The sequence below is a fragment of the Pelobates fuscus genome, chromosome 5 (genome assembly GCF_036172605.1).
Source record: "Pelobates fuscus isolate aPelFus1 chromosome 5, aPelFus1.pri, whole genome shotgun sequence".
NCBI lineage: Eukaryota > Metazoa > Chordata > Amphibia > Anura > Pelobatidae > Pelobates > Pelobates fuscus.
In genome coordinates, this window is record NC_086321.1 from 239,770,837 (window position 1) to 239,794,399 (window position 23,563).

Sequence of the window (23,563 nt, forward strand, 5' to 3'; positions counted from 1 at the left end):
GAAAAACCCCCACTCGTCTTATACTCGAGTCAGTTGTCTGTATTATGGCAATTTTCATTGCCATAATACAGACAAGGACCGGGGGCTGTCAGGAAGCTGTAACTTACCTTCACAGCAGCTCCTGTCAGCTCCCTTCTCTCTTCTCCGGTGCGTGCAGCTCCCAGGTCAGCTTCCTCTGCAACTCTCGCGAGAGCCGTGGGGTCAGAGCGTTGCCACGGGTTACCGTGGCAACGCTCCGCGCGGCCGCGAGAGTTGCAGAGGGAGCTGACCTGGGAGCTGCACGCACCGGAGAAGAGAGAAGGGAGCTGACAGGAGCTGCTGTGAAGGTAAGTTACAGCTTCCTGACAGCCCCCTCCTATAGCCCATCCACTGGACCACCAGGGAGTGAGAGCCCCCCTCCCTGGCCAGCTAACAAGCAGGGAGGGGGGACGAAAAAATAAAAATATTAATAATAAAACAAATAATAATAAGGAAAAAATAATTAAAATAATAACATAATAATACAAATAATAATAAAATAAAAAAAAATGGTTACCTAAAAAAATAATATTAAAAAAAATATTAAAATAATAATTAAATAATAATTAATAAAATGCCCACCCCCCACCAATGCTCTGCACTCACACACACACACTGCACATACACACACTGCATTCATACACACACTGCACTGCATTCATTATAAACACACTGCATTCATACACACTGCACTCACACACACTGCACTCATACATACACACTGCACTCATACATACACACTGCACTCATATACACACACTGCACTGCATTCATTATACACACACTGCATACACACTGCACTCATACACACACACACACTGCACTCATACACACACACACTGCACTCATACACACACACACACTGCACTCATACACACACTGCATACACACTGCACTCATACACACACTGCACTGCATTCATTATATACACACTGCATTCATACACACACTGCATTCATACACACACACACTGCACTCACACACAGAGCACTCATACACACACACTGCACTCATACACACACACTGCACTCATACATACACACTGCACTCATATACACACACTGCACTGCATTCATTATACACACACTGCATACACACTGCACTCATACATACACACTGCACTCATATACACACACTGCACTCATTATACACACACTGCATACACACTGCACTCATACACACACACACACTGCACATACACACTGCACTCATATACACACACTGCACTCATATACACACACTGCACTCATATACACACACTGCACTGCATTCATTATACACACACTGCACTCATACATACACACTGCACTCATACATACACACTGCACTCATATACACACTGCACTCATATACACACACTGCACTGCATTCATTATACACACACTGCATACACACTGCACTCATACATACACACTGCATACACACTGCACTCATACATACACACTGCACTCATACATACACACTGCACTCATATACACACTGCACTCATATACACACACTGCACTCATATACACACACTGCACTGCATTCATTATATACACACTGTACTCATACACACACACACTGCACTCATACACACACTGCATACACACACTGCACTGCATTCATTATATACACACTGCATTCATACACACTGCATTCATACACACACACACACTGCACTCACACACACTGCACTCATACACACACACTGCACTGCATTCATTATACACACACTGCACTCATACACACACACACTGCACTCCATTCATTATATACACACTGCACTCATACACACACTGCATACACACACACTGCATACACACACTGCATTCATTATATACACACACTGTAAATAAATATTCAGTTAATATAATTTTTTTAGGATCTAATTTTATTTAGAAATGTACCAGTAGCTGCTGCATTTCCCACCCTAGTCTTATACTCGAGTCAATAAGTTTTCCCAGTTTTTTGGGGTAAAATTAGGGGCCTCGGCTTATATTCGGGTCGGCTTATACTCGAGTATATACGGTAATAAAATTTGCTTTAGTTTGTGAGATTTTACATTAATCAATAATGTTGTAAATAAAATGAATATAAAGTAGGTTTTGTGATGACCTTAAACTACAAACTAGTAGAAATCACCGGCTCAGAGCTCATGATTGGTGAGAATATTGTGGAACTGCTATGAAGATATAAGGAAGGAAAGGCAATGTAAACAGAAGAAACTAAGGAGAATGTCATAACGACAACCTCAAACAGCTGGGGATAAACTAAAGATTTCTCAGTGAGGGAAATTACCCTCTAAAGAATCAAACATAAACTAGTGGATGACCCCAAGTAAGAATACATGGAAGGTCAGACACTGAAGAGGAATACATATTAAATATAAAAATATTACATACATCAACATTCCAAAAAACAAACAGAATGGAAATAAATACATGTATACACATATGTGAAACAATCTAAGTGGAAAAACCTATGCTCCTGCATGGATCCAAATCGGGGTCAATGAGACCTCAGAAAAACAGGTTACTAATTAATTGTGGATGATTCTGAGCAATGTTGGCATATAGTATGAAAAAGCAACAAATAGGATATATATAAGCTAATGTAACCAATGTTGTGAAGGTAAAGCTCCACATAAGTCCATAAATAGATCGGATGGTAAATATAGCACGATCAATAGCAACCAAAAGGGGTAAGAATTCTTAGATAGCATATTATTGCATAGATCAGTGTGTATTAAATCCCTCCCCAGAAGAAACGTTGTTTAGGATATGTGGCACAATGTATGGGTATATAGCACTCCACTAGCTGAAAATCAGCCAAACGCGAATCCAATCTCTATAGAAGCAAAATCAAGTTTAAGGCTTGTCTAGATACTAATAGCCCTACCTGGAATGTAGATGCTCCATCCAAAGTAAGCATAGGGGAAAAGATGGATGGGCACAAAATAGCAACTGTATAAAAGGGGTCATCCACTAATTTATGTAGGAAATGTGATGGGCATGGGTTCAGGCAATACAGTGATTCTTTTTTGTCTTTCTTTAAGGAAATCATTCTGCTAAGGGATGTTCTATTGCTGTGAGGGAATTCAAGCTTATTCAAGTCAAGTGTATACACAAAATATTGTGAAAAGGATCTAGGTAGGAGTTGGTGTGTCAACTTTTAATTTATTTGCCAAAATCTAGGTTTCCTATATAGAAAATTAGCAGGGAGGTTATGGATTACTGATCACTTCAGTTTCCCTGAAATCGATTCTAATTTGACTTAAAAGTGGAGCCCAAATGTCAGATGTGTTTCCCTGAGCAAGACTGAAAGTTATTTGGAAAGCTATATGCTGCACTAAATCCGATTGGGGGAGTCATGCCAAGCAAGCATGATTAATTGTCGCACTATAGAAATACTACTATGAAATGTGGTGTGCATAGTGGATTCATGAATTGGTTACCTAGTTAGAGACATTGTTGCTGATTCCAGCATGAGTAAATTTAGATGTGTAAGAATGAGGTTTATGTATCAGCTGCACAGGAAAACGAGCATTTTTCATAAACACTCCTTTATAACACTTTAGTTTTAGTGTTGTCGCGAACCCGAAATTTTCGGTTCGCAAACGCGAACTTCCGCAAATGTTCGCGAACCGGCGAACTGCGCGAACCGCCATTGACTTCAATGGGCAGGCGAATTTTAAAACCAACAGGGACTCTTTCTGGCCACAAAAGTGATGGAAAAGTTGTTTCAAGGGACTAACACCTGGACTGTGGCATGCCGGAGGGGGATCCATGGCAAAACTCCCATGGAAAATTGCACAGTTGATGCAGAGTCTGCTTTTAATCCATAAAGGGCAGAAATCACCTAACATTGACACCTGTCCTCAAAGCCCTGCCCTGATACACACTGACACAGAGCAGAATAGAGACTGTTCCCCGTCCTCAGAGACCATGATACACACTGACACAGAGCAGAATAGAGACTGTTACCCCTACATAGGGTCACTTGGCAGATATGGCGGGGTCGTGGGAGGGGGAGGATGACTTTCACCTCTTCCCCTGTTACATTCCCGTTGTGCTGTGACATCACCCTTATACGCTGTGCAAAGCATACTATTTAATTTGATCAGCATGGCCACTTGAGTTTTTATAGTTTTCACGCTGCTTGTAGTTTATATATGGTTCACAAAAATCAAACAAACGATAAAGTAAACCTGTAAGGATTCAGAATATTCTTTCAAACCCTTACACATTGTGTGTACGTATTTTTGTCTTAAGTTTGTGGCTTTAAAGAGGTTTACGTTGTTTCTATGATGTGCATAACATGTTCTTGTAAATGTTTGTTAAATTTTTCCTGGAATTGTAATTTTTGAATCTGAATAAAGATAGTCAAATCCCTGATACACACTGACACAGAGCAGAATAGGGACTGTTCCCCCTACATAGGGTCACTTGGCAGATATGGATTGACACCTATCCTAATGATCCCTGATACACACTGACACAGAGCAGAATAGAGACTGTTCCCCCTACATAGGGTCACTTGGCAGATATGGATTGACACCTGTCCTCAAAACCCCTGATACACACTGACACAGAGCAGAATAGGGACTGTCCCCCCTACATAGGGTCACTTGGCAGGTATGGATTGACACCTGTCCTCAAAGCCCCTGATACACACTGACACAGAGCAGAATAGAGACTGTTCCCTGTCCACAGAGACCATGATACACACTGACACAGAGCAGAATAGAGACTGTTCACCGTCCACAGAGACCACGATACACACTGACACAGAGCAGAATAGAGACTGTTCCCCGTCCACAGAGACCATGATACACACTGACACAGAGCAGAATAGGGACTGTTCCCCCTACATAGGGTCACTTGGCAGGTATGGATTGACACCTGTCCTCAAAGCCCATGATACACACTGGGGGGAGCTACTGTCCTCCCCAACCCCTGCGCGGTGGGTGGGGGCCATAAATCACAATGGGGGGACCTACTGTCCTCCCCCCCTCGGCCCCCACCCCTGCGCGATGGGTGGGGGCCATAAATCACAATACCTTCCGCGTCTCCTATCAGTGGACGTGTATATGGCAGCCATTTTAGGAACCGCACACCTGGGACCCGAGCAAGGTCACCTCTTTCAACAGGCGAAATGATTTGGCCCTGTAAAACTATCCTGGATATTCTCTACAATTTCTATGGATATGGCATTGATTTATGTAACAGGGAGATGGAAGAAGATGCTTGGTCGGTCCTCTTACTTGAAATTTGGGGCACTGCGCGGGCAAGCTAATGTGCCACCAGATAGGAGTGGTGAGTTTAGTATTGTTCATATCAGTTTAATACCTTCCGCGTCTCCTATCAGTGGACGTGTAAATGGCAGAGATTTTTAATTGTTGAATCGCCTCCCCTTTTTAGGCCAAGGTGGGAAGATGCTTAGACCACTGGTATATTGGTGCCATCTTGGAGGATTTTTTTTGGTTTGGTTTTTGAAGCCACAGTGCTGCACCAGTGGGCCTAAAAATTAGGCATGTACACATGCCTGAAAAATTTGGTATTGTTGCAGCCGCTGCTGTAGCAGCGGCCAGAAAAATTGATGTTTGTTTCACAGGCAGAAAGTGCCCTAAAACATGGCGGCTTGAACCCTAGTTGGTGGCGGATAAGTCACGCAAGTCAAACGTCATTCAGAGCTAAAATACAGCAGCGTGTGGACCATATTTAGCCCAAGGCAGCTCATCTCATCAGGCCTTTTTTAATCGAATGTATCGCCCAGTGTCAGTCCCTTCGGGATCCATCCCTCATTCATCTTAATAAAGGTGAGGTAATCTAGACTTTTTTGACCTAGGCGACTTCTCTTCTCAGTGACAATACCTCCTGCTGCACTGAAGGTCCTTTCTGACAGGACACTTGAAGCGGGGCAGGCCAGAAGTTCTATCGCAAATTGGGATAGCTCAGGCCACAGGTCAAGCCTGCACACCCAGTAGTCAAGGGGTTCATCGCTCCTCAGAGTGTCGATATCTGCAGTTAAGGCGAGGTAGTCTGCTACCTGTCGGTCGAGTCGCTCTCTGAGGGTGGATCCCGAAGGGCTGTGGCGATGCGTAGGACTTAAAAAGGTCCGCATGTCCTCCATCAACAACACGTCTTTAAAGCGTCCTGTCCTTGCCGGCGTGGTCGTGGGAGGAGGAGGATGACTTCCACCTCTCCCCCTGTTAGATTCCCGTTGTGCTGTGACATCACCCTTATACGCTGTGTAAAGCATACTTTTTAATTTATTTTGCAAATGCTGCATCCTTTCCGACTTGTTGTAATTCGGTAACATGTCCGCCACTTTCTGCTTATACCGGGGGTCTAGTAGCGTGGACACCCAGTACAGGTCGTTCTCCTTCAGCCTTTTTATACGAGGGTCCCTCAACAGGCAGGACAGCATGAAAGACCCCATTTGCACAAGGTTGGATGCCGAGCTTCTCATTTCCCGTTCCTCCGCCTCACTGATGTCATTGAAGGTATGTTCTTCCCCCCAGCCACGTACAACACCACGGGTACCAGATAGGTGACAACGAGCACCCTGGGATGCCTGTTGTGTTTGGTCTTTCTCCTCCTCCTCCTCCTCAAAGCTACAATCCTCCTCTGACTCCTCTTCCTCACAATCCTCTTCCAGCGTTGCCGCAGGTCCAGCAAGCGATGCTGATAAGGCTGTTTCTGGTGGTGATGGTGACCACAACTCTTCCTCTTCCTCTTCACGTTCATCTACAGCCTGATCCAGCACTCTTCGCAGGGCACGCTCCAGGAAGAAAACAAATGGTATGATGTCGCTGATGGTGCCTTCGTTGCGACTGACTAGGTTTGTCACCTCCTCAAAAGGACGCATGAGCCTACAGGCATTGCGCATGAGCGTCCAGTAACGTGGCAAAAAAATTCCCAGCTCCCCAGAGGCTGTCCTAGCACCCCGGTCATACAAATATTCATTAACAGCTTTTTCTTGTTGGAGCAGGCGGTCGAACATTAGGAGTGTGGAATTCCAACGTGTAGGGCTGTCGCAAATCAAGCGCCTCACTGGCATGTTGTTTCGCCGCTGGATATCGGCAAAGTGAGCCATGGCCGTGTAGGAACGCCTGAAATGGCCACACACCTTCCTGGCCTGCTTCAGGACGTCCTGTAAGCCTGTGTACTTATGCACAAAGCGTTGTACGATCAGATTACACACATGTGCCATGCACGGCACATGTGTCAACTTGCCCAACTTCAATGCCGCTATCAAATTTTTTCCGTTGTCACACACCACTTTGCCGATATCCAGTTGCTGCGGAGTCAGCCACTTTTCCACCTGTGCGTTCAGGGCAGACAGGAGTGCTTGTCCGGTGTGACTCTCTGCTTTCAAGCAAGTCAAACCCAAGACGGCGTGACACTGCCGTATCCGGGATGTGGAATAGTACCTGGGGAGCTGGGGGGGTGCTGTTGATGTGGAGCAAGACGCAGCAGCACAAGAGGACTCAGCCGAGGAGGTTATGTAAGAGGATGGAGGAGTAGAGGAGGTGGCAGCAGGACTGCCAGCAATTCGTGGCGGTGTCACCAACTCCTCTGCAATGCCACGCATTCCTTGCTTGTCAGCCGTCAGCAGGTTTACCCAATGCACAGTGTAGGTGATATACCTGCCCTGACCATGCTTTGCAGACCAGGTATCAGTGGTCAGATGGACCCTTGCCCCAACACTGTGTGCCAGACATGCCATGACTTCCTTTTGCACAATCGAGTACAAGTTGGGGATTGCCTTTTGTGAAAAGAAATTCCGGCCGGGTACCTTCCACTGCGGTGTCCCAATAGCTACAAATTTTTTGAACGCCTCAGACTCAACCAGATTGTATGGTAAAAGCTGGCGGGCTAATAGTTCGGACAAGCCAGCTGTCAGACGCTGGGCAAGGGGGTGACTTGGTGACATTGGCTTCTTACGCTCAAACATGTCCTTGACAGACACATGACTGTGGGCAGATGAGCGGGAACTGCTCAAGGCGGGAGACGGAGTGGCGGATGGTTGAGAGGGGGCAAGAAGGACAGCAGTGGTTGACGTGGCTGAAGATGCTAGACCAGGAGGAGGATGGCGACTTAGAGTAGGCGTGCTGCTTGTACTCATGTGTTGATCCCATACGCGTTTGTGATGTGAGATCATGTGCCTACGCAAAGCAGTTGTACCTAGGTGGGTGTTGGACCTCCCACGACTCAGTTTCCTTTGGCACAGGTTGCAAATGGCATCGCTGTTGTCCGAGGCAGACACACAAAAAAAATGCCACACTGCTGAGCTCTGCAATGACGGCATTCTGGTGGTGGACACAGCATGCGTTGATTGGCGTGCTGTCGGGCTGACCCCGGGTGCCAATGCATGCTGTCTGACTGTGCCACTAGCTCCTTGCGACGACCCCCCCCCTGCTTCCAACTCGTCTCCTCCTCCTCTCTGTCTCCCCATCTGAACTTTCGCCCTGTTCTTCTTCTTGCCGAGCGGGCACCCACGTGACATCCATGGACGCATTGTCATCATCAACCGCTTCGCTTGTATCTGACAACTCAGAAAAGGAAGCAGCAGCGGGTACAACATCATCATCATCACACCGTACCTCCATGTGTTTAATGCTGCCTGCCTGAGACATATCCCTGTTATCTACATCCTCTAGCAATAATGGTTGCGCATCACTCATTTCTTCAAACGGGTGTGTGAATAACTCCTCTGACATACCAAGTAAAGCGGCTGTGGTGCTAGTTTTGGTGGTGGCGGCAGGCGGGTGAGTGGTATCTTGAGAGGTGCCTGAAGCTAAGCTGGAGGAGGATGGTGCGTCAAGGTTCCGAGCGGAGGCTGTACAAGATTGGGTGTCCTGTGTTAGCCAGTCAACTATGTCCTCAGAACTTTTCAAGTTCAGGGTACGTGGCTTCTGAAAACTGGGCATTATTCTAGGGCAAAAGGGAATCACAGCACCACGACCACGACGGCCCCTGCGGGGTGGCCTGCCTCTGCCTGTCATTTTTTTGGGGATTAGTGGTACTATGCGTGCAAGCTACTGTGAGACCAGATATGATTGGCAATGTGAACTGTAACAGTTCTGCAGAGCACACACTGTAGGCCTGACACACCCGCTTGAAGACAAGTAACTGCTATTCAATCTATAACAGTGAAAAACAAATTTTCTTTGTAAAAGCACGCTATAGAGACACCAGATATGATTGGCAATGTGCACTTGAACAGTTCTGCAGAGCACACACTGTAGGCCTGACACACCCGCTTGAAGACAAGTAACTGCTATTCAATCTATAACAGTGAAAAAAAAAATTTGGTTTTAAAAGCACACTATAGAGACACCAGATATGATTGGCAATGTGCACTGGAACAGTTCTGGAGAGCACACGCTGAAGGAAGGACTGACAGAGCCGCTTGAAGGACACTGACTGGCTGCTATTAGCTTACACTAGAAACCTTTTTTCTTTGTAAAAGCACGCTATAGAGACACCAGATATGATTGGCAATGTGCACTTGAACAGTTCGGCAGAGCACACACTGTAGGCCTGACACACCCGCTTGAAGACAAGTAACTGCTATTCAATCTATAACAGTGAAAAAAAAATTTTGGTTTTAAAAGCACGCTATAGAGACACCAGATATGATTGGCAATGTGCACTGGAACAGTTCTGGAGAGCACACGCTGAAGGAAGGACTGACAGAGCCGCTTGAAGGACACTGACTGGCTGCTATTAGCTTACACTAGAAACCTTTTTTCTTTGTAAATGCACGCTATAGAGACACCAGATATGATTGGCAACTGTCAAAGCCCGCTGGCACAGGTCTGCAGAGCACATGCTGAAGGAAGGACTGACAGAGCCGCTTGAAGGACACTGACTGGCTGCTATTAGCTTACACTAGAAACCTTTTTTCTTTGTAAAAGCACGCTATAGAGACACCAGATATGAGTGGCAACTGTCAAAGTACGCTGGCAGGGTTGTGCAGGGCATACGCTGAAGGAAGGCCTGACAGAGCCGCTTGAAGGACACTGACTGGCTGCTATTAGCTTACACTGGAAACCTTTTTTCTTTGTAAAAGCACGCTAAAGAGACACCAGATATGATTGGCAACTGTCAAAGCACGCTGGCACAGGTCTGCAGAGCACACGCTGAAGTAGGCCTGACACCCAGACGCTTGCAGACAACTAACTGCTCTTCTATTACAGTGAAAAAAAATTATTTCTTTTAAATCTAAAGCTTAACCTATTGTAAAAACAGATATGAGTGGTGGCACTGACTGTGCAAATGGGCAAGGCATCCAACCTGACACAGAAGCTGGCAGGCAGGCAACTGCTCTTCTATTACAGTGAAAAAAAATTATTTATTTTAAATGTAAAGCTTAACCTATTGTTAAAACAGATGAGTGGTGGCACTGACTGTGCAAATGGGCAAGGCATCCAATCTGACACAGAAGCTGGCAGGCAGGAAACTGCTCTTCTATTACAGTGAAAAAAAATTATTTCTTTTAAATGTAAAGCTTAACCTATTGTTAAAACAGATATGAGTGGTGGCACTGACTGTGCAAATGGGCAAGGCATCCAACCTGACACAGAAGCTGGCAGGCAGGCAACTGCTCTTCTATTACAGTGAAAAAAAAATATTTCTTTTAAATCTAAAGCTTAACCTATTGTTAAAACAGATATGAGTGGTGGCACTGGGCAAGTAGGCACAATATCCAATGTGAACCTCACACAGAAGCTGGCAGGCAGGCACCTGCAATTACATTACACAGGAAAAAAAAAAAAAAAGCAACCTGATGTTCTAGCCCTAAAAAGGGCTTTTTGGGGTGCTGTCCTTACAGCAGAGATCAGATGAGTCCTTCAGGATTGTAGTGGACACTGAATACCCTAGCCTAGCTATCAATTTCCCTATCTAATCAGCAGCAGCTAAACTTTCCCTCCTCTCACTAAGCATGCAGCTTCAGAATGAATCGAAAATGGATGCTGGGAGGGAGGTTGGAGGGTGTGGAAGGGAGGGAGTGCTGCTGATTGGCTGGAATGTGTCTGCTGACCGAGAGGCACAGGGTCAAAGTTTGCCCAATGATGACGAATAGGGGGCGGATCGAACTGCGCATGTGTCCGCCCGCCGCGGCGAACGCGAACACGCTAAGTTCGCCGGGATCTGTTCGCCGGCGGACAGTTCGGTACATCACTATTTAGTTTGAATCAAACAAAAGGGGAGGTGATCTAGAGTTTCTACAAGTATGCCCTATACCATCTTCCGGGCCGGCTTGGAAATTTGAAATGGGGAACAAAGGTGTCAAATCAATTTAGGCAAATTAATTAATATGTGCTTAACCTTGGGAGTCAAATCTAATTTGGGAAAGTGCCAGTTTTCTATCTGTGCTCCTTCAGACAGAAAAGACCATTGCCGTAACTGTGGAGTGAGTAGGTTTTTCTGTTAATTGTATTCTTTTCATTTGTAGTTGTTGATATAAATAAATTGTCATAAATTTTTCTTTTGTGTGCACTGTGACTATTCATAATAAATATTTCTTTATTAAGTTCTGCCTTTTCAATCCAAGGACCTGAACTCAGACCAATTTATTTTCAATTGCATATTGTGCTAAATTGATTATTTTTGGGGAAGTCAAATTTGCTTTAAAAATTGTCTTGGTGGTGGCAGCTTTTGACATTAGTTAAGTGTGGGTGCTGTTAAGTGGTATTTTTGACAAAAAATTTCAGTCAAATGTAGATAAACTTTGGTGAGCACACTTGGCGTTGTATGCATTTGTGTCAGGAGGAGTCTTAGAAGTGGTTGCGAAAGACCATAACCTCTACTTGAATAATTAAAGCCTGTTTAAAAAAAAAAAATTGATTTTCTAAGTCATCTGGGCATATATAAAAATGAAAAGAAGATAGAAGATATGGAGATCTTCAAGCAAAACTCCCACGTCTCACAGGATACCTGTCACGGTGGTCGGTCCGGGGCCCGGGACCCAGACACTGTCCGGGCGGCAGTGTGTGGACCGGGACCCAGTATGCCTGATGTTCAGAGTAGGAGTCACAGTGTGGAGGTGGATTAGCAGGGTCTGGTGCAGGGTAACCGCACGCCCCCTGGTGATGAGCACCAGCGTTTGTGCAGCCACATACCAAGTCCTGAATCAGCTTCAGCGGATACCAGGAACTAGTAGCTTAGAAATTAAGCAGACCTCCCAGGAGCTGAATAGGGAGGCTCTGCAGCAGGAGTGTATCCAGTACACAAACAAAGCAAGGCTAGGGTAGGCACCAAACATGAAAACAAGACAGAACTAATATAACCCAGAACCAGAGAAAGATAGTAAGCTAAACCCAGAACATATACACAAGACATGAGGAAAACATGGGCATGACTGGACAGAACTGTACATGGACTGGGTATACAAACTAAAACAAGACAAAATAACATAGGCAAAACAAGAGGAGAAATAACTAAGTACTACATATGAAAATCATGGGGATTTAGTCACACTATATGATCATACATTACATAAGCCTTCCAACAACGCCAATGTACCCCATATCTGGCAGGTCCTACACTGCCTAATGTATGCTAAAACAACCAAAGAAGACATATATAGCACTTACCTGCAAGAAAGGGCAGAGACTTGAAACACTGCTGCAGGTCCAGGCTAAAACCAAAAGGAATGATGGAAAACAAACGGGTGTGGCAAAGAAAACAAACATTTAAATGAATCCAATAGACTGGGAAATCCAGGGACGGACTATAGGAATTAACCCAGAAATCCCAGCATAAAGAAAACCAGACATAGAATTGAAAACCAAAAAAACAAGAAAAACTAAACAAGAATTGTAACAAAAGGGGCGGAGCCTAGCTGCCAAGCAGAATGGACGTGCCAAATCTCAGCTCCTGCAATATATGCCTGATTTTGGGGAAAATACCCCGTAAACCTGGCACAAACCCACTCTAAAGGGGCATAATTGAACGGGGATTCTCGGGGTGCACCTCTGGACACCCTAATCGACGACCTACCCACCCGAGACCCCAAGCTACGGTGACCGAGGCCTACAGAATGGCTGGCAAGGGGGAGAGCGGCCGATCTCCTCGCTCTGCAGCCCACAGCAGGGCCCTACAGTACCCTCCCCCCCCCCTGGACCGGTGGGGGTTATCCCGGTCCCCACTGGGTAAGCCTGTCACCACAGCACATACCTTCAGCGACAAGCATGCAACTAAGCGAAGTACCCAAAATGGCTGCCGCAGCAGGGCCTCCACACTCCCAAGCAGATCTAGAGAGCCAGGAATGGAGCACTTGTTTCAAGGCCAGATTTGACGCGATCTGTGACCAATTCTGGAACAGAATGGCTAGCCGAACTGAACGACTTCCGACACCAGCGGCTCCCACACTAACAGTGCCAAGTGTCCGTCTGCCCGTTAAGAAGATGGTTAGGGGCCCAGCCCCAAAGCATTGCCCGCGCAGAAGGAGACCACGTTGCCACCTGCAACGGCAGCCAGGCAAGACACTTCACTACCCTTCAAAGGGGAAAACCCGAAGCACCATGGCTACTGGCACCCAGGGGCAGCCCATAGTATACACCAGGAGCTGGAAGACTGCCTTACCTCGCTCGGCTGACAGTGAAAATGGCGTATACGCCCGGTGCTCAGTGACCAGACGGCAGAAACAAACAAAGTGCCCGAGCGGTGCGAAGCAATGGAGCCATCTCTCACCCCGCTCAGCCTCCTCAACCATGAAGGGACCTGTCCAGCGGCGAGTTTGTCCCCACAAGCTGCCACCCATGCGGAGATCTGGCTTGACGACACCCAGGGACACGCTATGGCAATCCCCAACGGCACCCTCTAGCACATGGAAGGAATGGGCCGCGAGAGGGGGCATTGGCTGAGTAACTTGCCTTTTTTCCACATCCCCCACTCGGACAGCAGTTTTTGGGACTACCACTCCTAGCATCCCCGACCAACTACCTACCGATGGACTCTCCTACCCTGCGAAGAGGTTTAATAGCCAGCGTACAGCTCCATATTGATATGCCTTATTAGCATGTTTCATCTTAGTCTGTGTTTTCTTTTTTAATTTACTTTCTTTTACTCTGTAAACATTTGATATGTGCCGCGCAGTCACAGTCCTCAACCATAGAAATTCCCATGTACAATAATGTTGCTCATATTGCATCAGCCTCCCACCCCCAGACAATGCCTAAGCAACCCTGGGATTAACCCACGGTTCTCTTGAAACAAGGTGGGCTGTATTTACCAAATAGCTTAGCAATACATTTAAGGAAGCACTGTGCAGTGGAGACTATCTCCTTTTCTCTGCTTGTAAGATTTGAGGTTCTCAGTGGTTACTACTATCTCTTGTAAATCTTGTTTAATCATTTTGATTCCTAACTAAAAAGAGAATTTACACAGTTGTAAACATATCAAAAGTGTTAACGTTTGCCATCCTCAGAATTGCAATGCTATAGACATGATATAACATTTAATATAATCTTAAACGTAACTAAACTTGACAATTCATAGGCTTGTATAGCTTAGTGAATCTATATATATCTAATATTGTCATAACGATAGATATTTGCATGTTTGCTTTAAAAAAAAAAAAAAGTGCTGTTTAATCTGCCACAATTGAATTTGTAAAAATGTTATGAAAAGCCTGCAGCTGCTATTGTGGCTCTGCTCGCCTATTGTTATTTCATGCACAATGAAAATAAAGAATAAAAAAAAAAAAAAAAGAATTGTAACAAGAGTACTGGATACCAGAAGCCATTAATAATAACAATAATAACAAAGTATTTAACCAGGAAAGGTACATTCAGATTACTCTGGTTTCCAAGTACGTCCTGGGGATGTTACCTTAGCCCAACATCCAGGGGTTGTTACTATCACCCAATTTAATGGTACTCATTTTATCTACCTGGGAAGGATGAAGGGCTGAGTCAACCCTGCCGGGATTTGAACCTGCGACCCAAGAGTTAGAACAGATTCACTGAGCTATTTCACCGGCCATTGCCAGACATCTCCACAGAACAGAGCAGGATGTGACAATACCTTGACTGAGTTAAATCGGAGAACGTACTGCATTGGTACAGATCGTGGCTCTTTCAACTGATCTTTGAGCATAACTTATGTTATCGTGAATGCTGCTTTTTGCATTTTTTAAAAATTGACCTGCTTATATTTAGCATCCTGGTGCCTATATGTTTTCTGATATGCAATACATATAAGCATATCACAGGAATGTTGTAATATACACTCAGTGAAGAATTTTATCATAGCATTCTATTCAAATGGTGTTCTAGAGTACTGAAAGTGGGGCAAACAAAGTGGAAACTAGTAGAATCAGCAGGCACGTTGCATTGTTAATTCCCCCTCTCTTTACACATTTGCACAACTTTTAAGAACAGCACACTTGGCCAAATCTCTCCCAGTAAAATGTTTTTTTTCTAAACCGTGTAGAATCAGGCAGAGAGGGGAGGGAGATTTAGTAAAATATTCTGATGTTAAATGGACCAGTCACCGGTAGAATGTGCCTGCTGGTTGCACTAGTTTCCATGGTGATTGCACCACGTGGCACTTTAAATCCAGCTTTAGAACTGAACACTTTGATAAATCTCCACCTGAAACATTTAGCACTATAAAAAACAAACAAAGAAAAACCACCAAGAACTAAAAACATGTGCCAGAGATGATCAGGGTACCATGTTCAGGTTCCTTTCCATACATTTTATAGAAATATGTAAACATTCTTTTGGAAGAACAAGAAAATGCTTTTGCTATGTTACAGAACACTCCAAATCTTATATGGAATTGCTGCTAAAATTCCATATGTGTCTCCTGTTTGATTGCCATCTCTTGTCCTGTTGTGTTTTATACTAATATTGTAAAGCGCTACAGAATCTGTTGGTGCTATATAAATGGCAATAATAATAATAATAATAATACCCCACCTCCAATAGACTGTAAGCTTGTTTGAGCAGAGTCCTCTTCAACCTATTCTTCCTATAAGTGTTTGTAAATGTCTTATTTATTGTTAAATCTCACCCTCTGATAATATTGTAAAGTGCTATGGAATATGCTGGCGCAATAATAATAATATTAATGTAAAATAGTTATGTGACGTAATATTTTCTGGCCTTTTCAGTAAGTTTTTTTTTTTCGTTTCAATAAATAAAACTGAATTGTGAACTAAACTTTAATGTTTATTGAATATGCGCATGCCGTTTCTCTGGCTAACACTAATTAAAAGATTAACATTGTGGATCACTGAGCAATTTGCTGAGCATTACCCAGAAAACTGATGTGCATGCACCTCTTGAGACTGACAACCCTGTCATAGAGACTCTGTATACTGGGGAAATGGAGCAACAGCTGTTGGGCTCATTAGTAACAATTTAAGTCATGGGTTTATCGCTGTGAACAGGAAGCATATTTCAGCTATGTATTTCTTTGTAAACATAGTGTATGCCGAAAGAAGAAATTAAATGTATGCAGTATGTTTCATCAATACATTATTCTATGTTACGTGAAATTGTTTTGATTAACGAAAATCTGTCGCTCACCATGATTCCTAATATTATGTTTATTGCCTATATTTAACCCCTTAAGGACCAAACTTCTGGAATAAAAGGGAATCATGACATGTCACACATGTTAGGTGTCCTTAAAGGGTTAAAGGGACACTATTGTCACTAGAACAACTACATCTTATTAAGTGTTCTTGCATAGCAAGACCACTTAATGTTATCTCACATATATTATTATTATTATTATTATTATTATTATAGCCAAATTTACCACCCTAGCGCCTCCCACAGTTTTTACACTACATAGACAGTAATACACCGAAATGTGCGGATTGTTCCCGATTGGATTGCTATTACTTTGTGGAACGTTTTGCCGAATGGTTCACAGAATATGGGAAGCTGGCAAAGAGTGTGAGCTGCCAAAAGCTGAAAAATCAGGACATGATTTCTAAACTGCCACCACTCACTCATTTTCAAGCCCACCTACACAAATCTTATATCAAAACATTCAGCTATCCCTGCTGCCTCTAAAAATGTCCACGGCTAAGCCATAGTCCTGATAGTTTTCACAATATGACCATTTGTTTGCAACTCATGCCATCCATTGAAATTCATTGAAACTCCACTCTAGCCAGCTCAAACTTGAAGGGCAATTTCTAAACTGCGACTGTGCCTTCATCTTTAATACTTCAGAGACATACTATGCATCAACATGTAGGTCTGGGTCTTGTGATTCTCACAATATCAAGCTCTTCACTGTAGGATTTATAGTTTTACGACCGTATAAAGATGGCAACCGCCAAAATACTCTGACCTGTGCCAGGCTGGTGAAGCAAGTGATGTCATAGACAGGGCCTTTTGTACAACTGCTAATATTTTTATAAATGCATGTTTTAATGTAACTGTGAAGCACTTTGGGCAACAACGTTGCAATTAAATGTGCTATATAAATAAATAACAGTTACTCAGCCCACTCCAGTTGAAGACTACTGGTGGAGGCAAGAACACTTCACACAATTTCCCCAGACATTGTAGCTTTTCTAGTTGTATTTGTTCTGGTGAGTATAGTCAGTCCCTGCATACTTTTTGCTGTTAACCCTGTATTTTCAGAGAAAATTAAGTGTTTACATTACATCCTAGTGATATATACACTGGCCACTCCTCAGATGGCTGCTAGAGGTGCTTCCTGGGGTAGTGCTGCACACTGACATTCAGTGACTCCACCCTCTGAATGGAGACACTGAACTTTCCTCATAGAGATGCATTGGTTCAATGCATCTCTATGAGAAGATGCTAAATGGCCAGGGCTGTGTTTGGCTTGTGTTGGCTCTGCTCCCGATCTGCCTCCTTGACAATCTAAACCAATCCAATGCTTTCCTGATGGAAAGCATTGTAATTGGCTCAGATGACCACTTCTGATGTCAGCCAAGTAGGCAGATCAGGGGAAAAGCCAGCACCAGCAGACTGGAATAAAGGTAAAATTATACTACATTTAGACGGGAGGCAATGGGGACTAGATGGTGTTCCAACACTATATGATTGAAATACATGTTTGTGTTCCTTTAAAGGAAAAGTGTCATGCCTTACCTGGCCCTCCATTCCCCCAACTGCAACCTCATGAAGGAGGTGGGTGTTCTGCATCAATTACACTCCTTCTCTGGTTTTCATTGATTTGCAAGTGTCCCCAAGCAGAGCAAACCTCCTCCATGATGCCGACACGCTGGCTTTGTTGCTGTAAAGTAATGGAGATAGGGACAGAGGAGATTGATGAAGGTGGATGAGTGGGAGGACACTACTCAATACTAACTTCTTGTTTTTCTCTTCCAGGATAAAATGAAGAGGTATGAAAAGAAACATCTTTGAATTTCCTTGGAAGATCCACCACCCGTGAAGTTCTGTCTATGCTAGAGGCAAGGAAACAAGTATAAATTTTACTGAAGAAGGTGGGTCTGGCTACAAAACAAATAGGAAGAGAGTGGGAGGGAGAACAAAGAGTGAGCACAAGAAATTAAGAATTTCTCCTGAAGAAGTCACTCTAATTAACCAAGTATCAAATTACACCTAAGGAGAAGCTCCCTTAATTATGTAATGGGCTCATTATTATTATTTGTATTATTGCCACTTATATAGCGCCAACAGATTCCGTAGCGCTTTACAATATTATGAGAGGGGCGATATTAGTGGTCCTTCACTGCACTTTCATTTTGCAAACTGTACAATATCACAAACATTGAACAAAATATAATGGTATGCAGGGAAGACAATAAACAAAATATAATAGTATTGATACCGGAGAAACTGACGGAAGCCAAGCACAGAGAGATGGACACAGGTTTCTTCAGGAAGGAAGAGATTCTTTATTGGATCACCGATCGGGACTCAGAGGGACTAGCGTCACCAAAATACAGCAAGTTCTGAGTCCCGGACAATAGTGCAGGCTCCTTATATAGGCACATAACTCCTCCCATATTAAGCTCCACCCGCACATTCTCTTAACCAATCAATACAAATAAGAATTAACTTCCTGCTTGACCGCATGGCTTGTCCAGCACAATGGAGGAGGGGGAATACTACATCCTGTATTCTTGCACATGCTCCGTACACTACTGATCGTATCTTGCCTCGTGCAACCAACTGATCGATACGTCAGCATATGCACGTACACATGCCACGTGGTAATCTCGGCCTACTAAATTTATTTTTACCGAGATTCCACCACAGTATGTATCAGGGCCAAGTATATCCCGATGGTTGTAAACCATATATCCCATAAGTTTCATACTTTAGAGGTAAACTTTATAAAGTTATGGTGGGAATACCCTGTCAGAGAAGAATACCTTTTAAAAGCTCATTATTGTTCAAGACAATGAGCTCTGATATGGAGCATGTAGCGTTGCCCTCCTGTCTGTCACTCAGGCAGCATTGTTTTGTATCTTTCTAGTTAGGAGGAGCAATATTAGATAAGTAGATAGGATCTCCCTCCTCTCTCTGGACTCCCATGGACTGTGTGCAAACAGTCCAGTGTGTTAAGGTGTCTGTTGGGCAAGCATGTCAAACTTAAAGGCTAACACTAGCCAAATAAACAAGGTTTAAGTTCACGTGGGCCGCAAAAAACAAACTTCAGTTTTCATAGAACCGTAGGTTTATTTAGAAAAGTACAGTATAAAACAAGTTGCCTGACACTGGATGTCCTCACACTCGTAGGGCTTCAAAGTAAACAAAAGAGCAAATTTATTTTAAGGCCCCTCCTCCCTCCACTCTAATTTAATGCACTGCCCCCCCTCCAATTAATACATTGCCTTCCCTTCAATTTAACACACCGAACCCCTCCCCCCCAAAATTAATACACTGACCCCTCATCTAAATTAATATACTGCCCTCCTCCCCAATTTAACACACTACACAGGAAGGTCCTCCAAGCCCCTCTTCTCCTACCTTAAGATGAGTCGCCCGTCCTCCAGTTTCACCCCTTCTCTGCTCAAGCAGGCCAGACCCTCCTCTGGCACTGGGAGCGGGAGGGAAGGGGGAGTTGCTGGCATGCTCTGCAGAAAGGCAGGCACTCTGTGCTCTTGTGGCCGCGGGAGCACGCAATTGGCTGTGGGAGGGAAGACAATCACAAAGCGGCTGATTGAGGGCACAAGTTTGACATGCTTGCTGTAGAGGATAAAATACTTATGCAGCTATAGGAAACATGGTCTATAGGATGGTATATATATTTTTTATTTTTAAACTACATGCATTAAAATATAAGGGATATTAGGGATATCTGCAATGCTTGATGTAGGTGGATTTCTGTAAACCAAAATTACCAATTTATTTAAAGGACCGGCACCAACACAACTTATTCTTGTCATCAGAAATATGATATATTTTTAACAGTGCTCAATTCTATAGAGTTTTGATTTTTTTTTAAAGTTAAATATAATGCAGCTATCTGCAGCATATGCCTACCTTAGCTACACAATATGTTCCCGACTAGCCTCTTAGAATTATATTGAGGCACCAAGAGCAATGTAAGCTGAGCTGCTGGATGACAGAGGCTGCAAACTGGAGGAAGAGGACATCCATTGAAGACACATAGTGAATATTATATAACGTATGTCTGTCTGGCTATCTGTATGTCTGTATTTTTTTTATTTTTTTTTTTATTATGCCTTACTTTACATCTCTCTGAGTCAACTTTAGGGAGCACAAACCATTAGGAGAAAGCTCACATTGTAGAGTACAAGTATCAAGAGTACTTGAATAACTTTATATACTCTGTAACTGCCTGTCAGTCAATTTCACTGACAACATAATTTCCCTGGTGCATTTAATTCCAAAGCACTCTTCCTTTTCAAGAGTAAACCTGAGTGCAATCCAGTCCCTGCTCTATGAAATTTTTAAAGTCTGTCACCCAGTGTTACAAGGTAGAGATTTTGCAGGAGGATATACTGTTTCTTGTGTTGGGCTTTGGAAGATAATGCAGTATTCATAATATGTAAAACCTTTTTCCTATCTGGAAACGCATATTATTGAAGGCTAACCTTTAAGCCATTTAACCCCTTTGCAATTTTCCTCATTTGCATTTTCCCCCTACCACAAGTGTTGCGCAATAGCCCTTTGCAACATGGCAGTAATGAAATAAATCAGAAAAAGTAGTTAAACCTGTGCAGAAAATATTCCGAAGAAGGGTTAGTCGGTATGAGTGGTACCCAATCCACTCAGGGCATAACCCTTATACATTACAAAATAATAGGATACCCAGGGGGAGGGAGGGAGGGGGAGCTAAAGCAAGCACCCAGACCTCTGGACTGTATGATCAGTAACTTTAAGGGAACACTGTAGTGACCTAAACAACTTTAGCTTAATGAAGCAGTTTTGATACCGGAGAAACTGACAGAAGCCAAGCACAGAGAGATGGACACAGGTTTCTTCAGGAAGGAAGAGATCTTTATTCAATTCACCGACCGGGACTCAGAGGGACTAATGTCACCAAAAACAGCTAAAATCTGAGCCCTGATCGTACAGTGTAGGCACCTTATATAGACATATAGCTCCTCCTATAATTAGTTCCACCTACACGTACTCTTACCCAATCAACAGAATAGAGACTAAATTCCTGTTTGACCACATGGCTTGCCCAGCACAATGGAGGAGGGGAATACTCGTATATCCTGTATTCCTGCACATGCTCCGTACACTTGCAGAAAGAAAAGTCCTGCGCTCACTCCCATCACTACTGGGCGGCTGCAATGACTACAGTACACATCAGCCCCAATATATAGTAAAAACCAAAGAAAAACAAGTTACCTGCGCTCTCTCCTTTATCCATATGTATTTTTAAACAAATGGAGGTCTTTTAGTTACCTCCAATGGCCATGAGAGGATGAGCCCACCTGCCAACATCAAGGCAGACCCACCTAGGTGGGTCCTAACTCTAACCATTCACCTTGCTTCCTTGAGCCTCTGGCAGAAATCTCTAATGAGACAGAAAGGGGTATTTTTTATATACACCCCTATACATTATTAACCCTTAATAGGGAACACATGGGATGGGCGGCTGCATTGTAACAAGGCTGAGTAATACAAAAAATGGATACAGGGGGCTTAACCGCAGAAGCGAGCGGACGCCATCTTCCCGAGCTCCGGGAATTCGCAGCACAATCTGCCTAAAATCTCATCAGCCCCGGCTCATCCAGCACCATACCCACTGATACTCGCCTCCGGACGACAAACGGCGCCGATACATGCCGTTCTTTCAACGTCCCGGGCAGAAACGGCAGACTAGGAGGTCTGCGGCCTACCATCCCCATCTGAACCTGGGCGACCTCCTGAGGCCGCTCCCGCCTCTGAGCACACCAGCTCAAGACCCAGCCTCCGAAACAGCAGACCCACACACAAACATGGGAAGGAGATCCCAGAAACCAGCACCGGGTGTCCCACAAGACTCAAGGGATATTGGGACCATGCTTCAGCGGCAGGCCCAATCCAAGATGGCGGCCGCGGAGGTGAGTGAGGCCCAAGCTGAACAGCAACCCATCACTCCTAGGGACCCTCCATGGCAGCCTTCCCCACAGTCACAGGCCTTATCCACCCCAAGCCCTACAGGGGGATCTAATCTGGCCACCAAACAGGACATCAAAGACCTGTTGTCCGACATAAAGAAGCTCCTGGCAGCTGATGTGGAGCTGGTCAGGGCTGAAGTGCAAATGACCACAGACAGAGTCCGGGCCACAGAGGAGGACATCACAGGCCTAAAGCAGGATATGACTGTACTTAGAGACTCAATGCACTCTATACACAACTCCCACCTCGCTTTTGCCACACAACTAGCTGCGATAGACGATCGCACCAGGAGCAATAACTTAAAGATATGGGGAGTACCAGACGCAATACAAATAGAAGAGCTCCCACACTACATTAGACGCCTGGTGACAACTCTATTGCCACCAACCCAGGCCAAGAAGCTTTCCTTTGATGGCATCTTTCGGCTCCCAAAATCTCCTAGAGCGCCGCCCACAGCTATGAGAGATGTCATTGTCAGATGCTCCCTATCAAGCGACAAAAGATCACTCCTGTCAGCGCTGCAAAACAAGACACCCTTTTCCTTCGAAGGAGCTACCCTGACATTTTTTCAGGACCTCTCACGGCCCACCCTGCTCTGGCGGAAATCACTCAGCCCAGCCACAACACTCCTGAGAAAGGCTGGAGTACCATACAGGTGGACATTATCGAGAACCCTCCTGGTTAATCACAACCAGACCACACACAAAATTACCACCGTAGAGGAGGCCTCCACCATGCTCCACACTCTGGGCCTGGCAGTACCTGCAACGACCCCGAGACGCCGACAAAGCACCCACAACTGGGACCCGGCCACCGTGATCCCCTTTACACCTCAAGGGCAAAGGACAACACAACTTGAGACCTGACTACGGCCACAGACACTGCGGCCGAAGGCCTTACAGGACTGCTTAACTGTGGTTGGAGTTGGCAGCAGTTTCACCAGTTACTGTAGTTTTCTAGTTTGTTTCTTACAACACAACTTATTCTTGTCATCAGAAA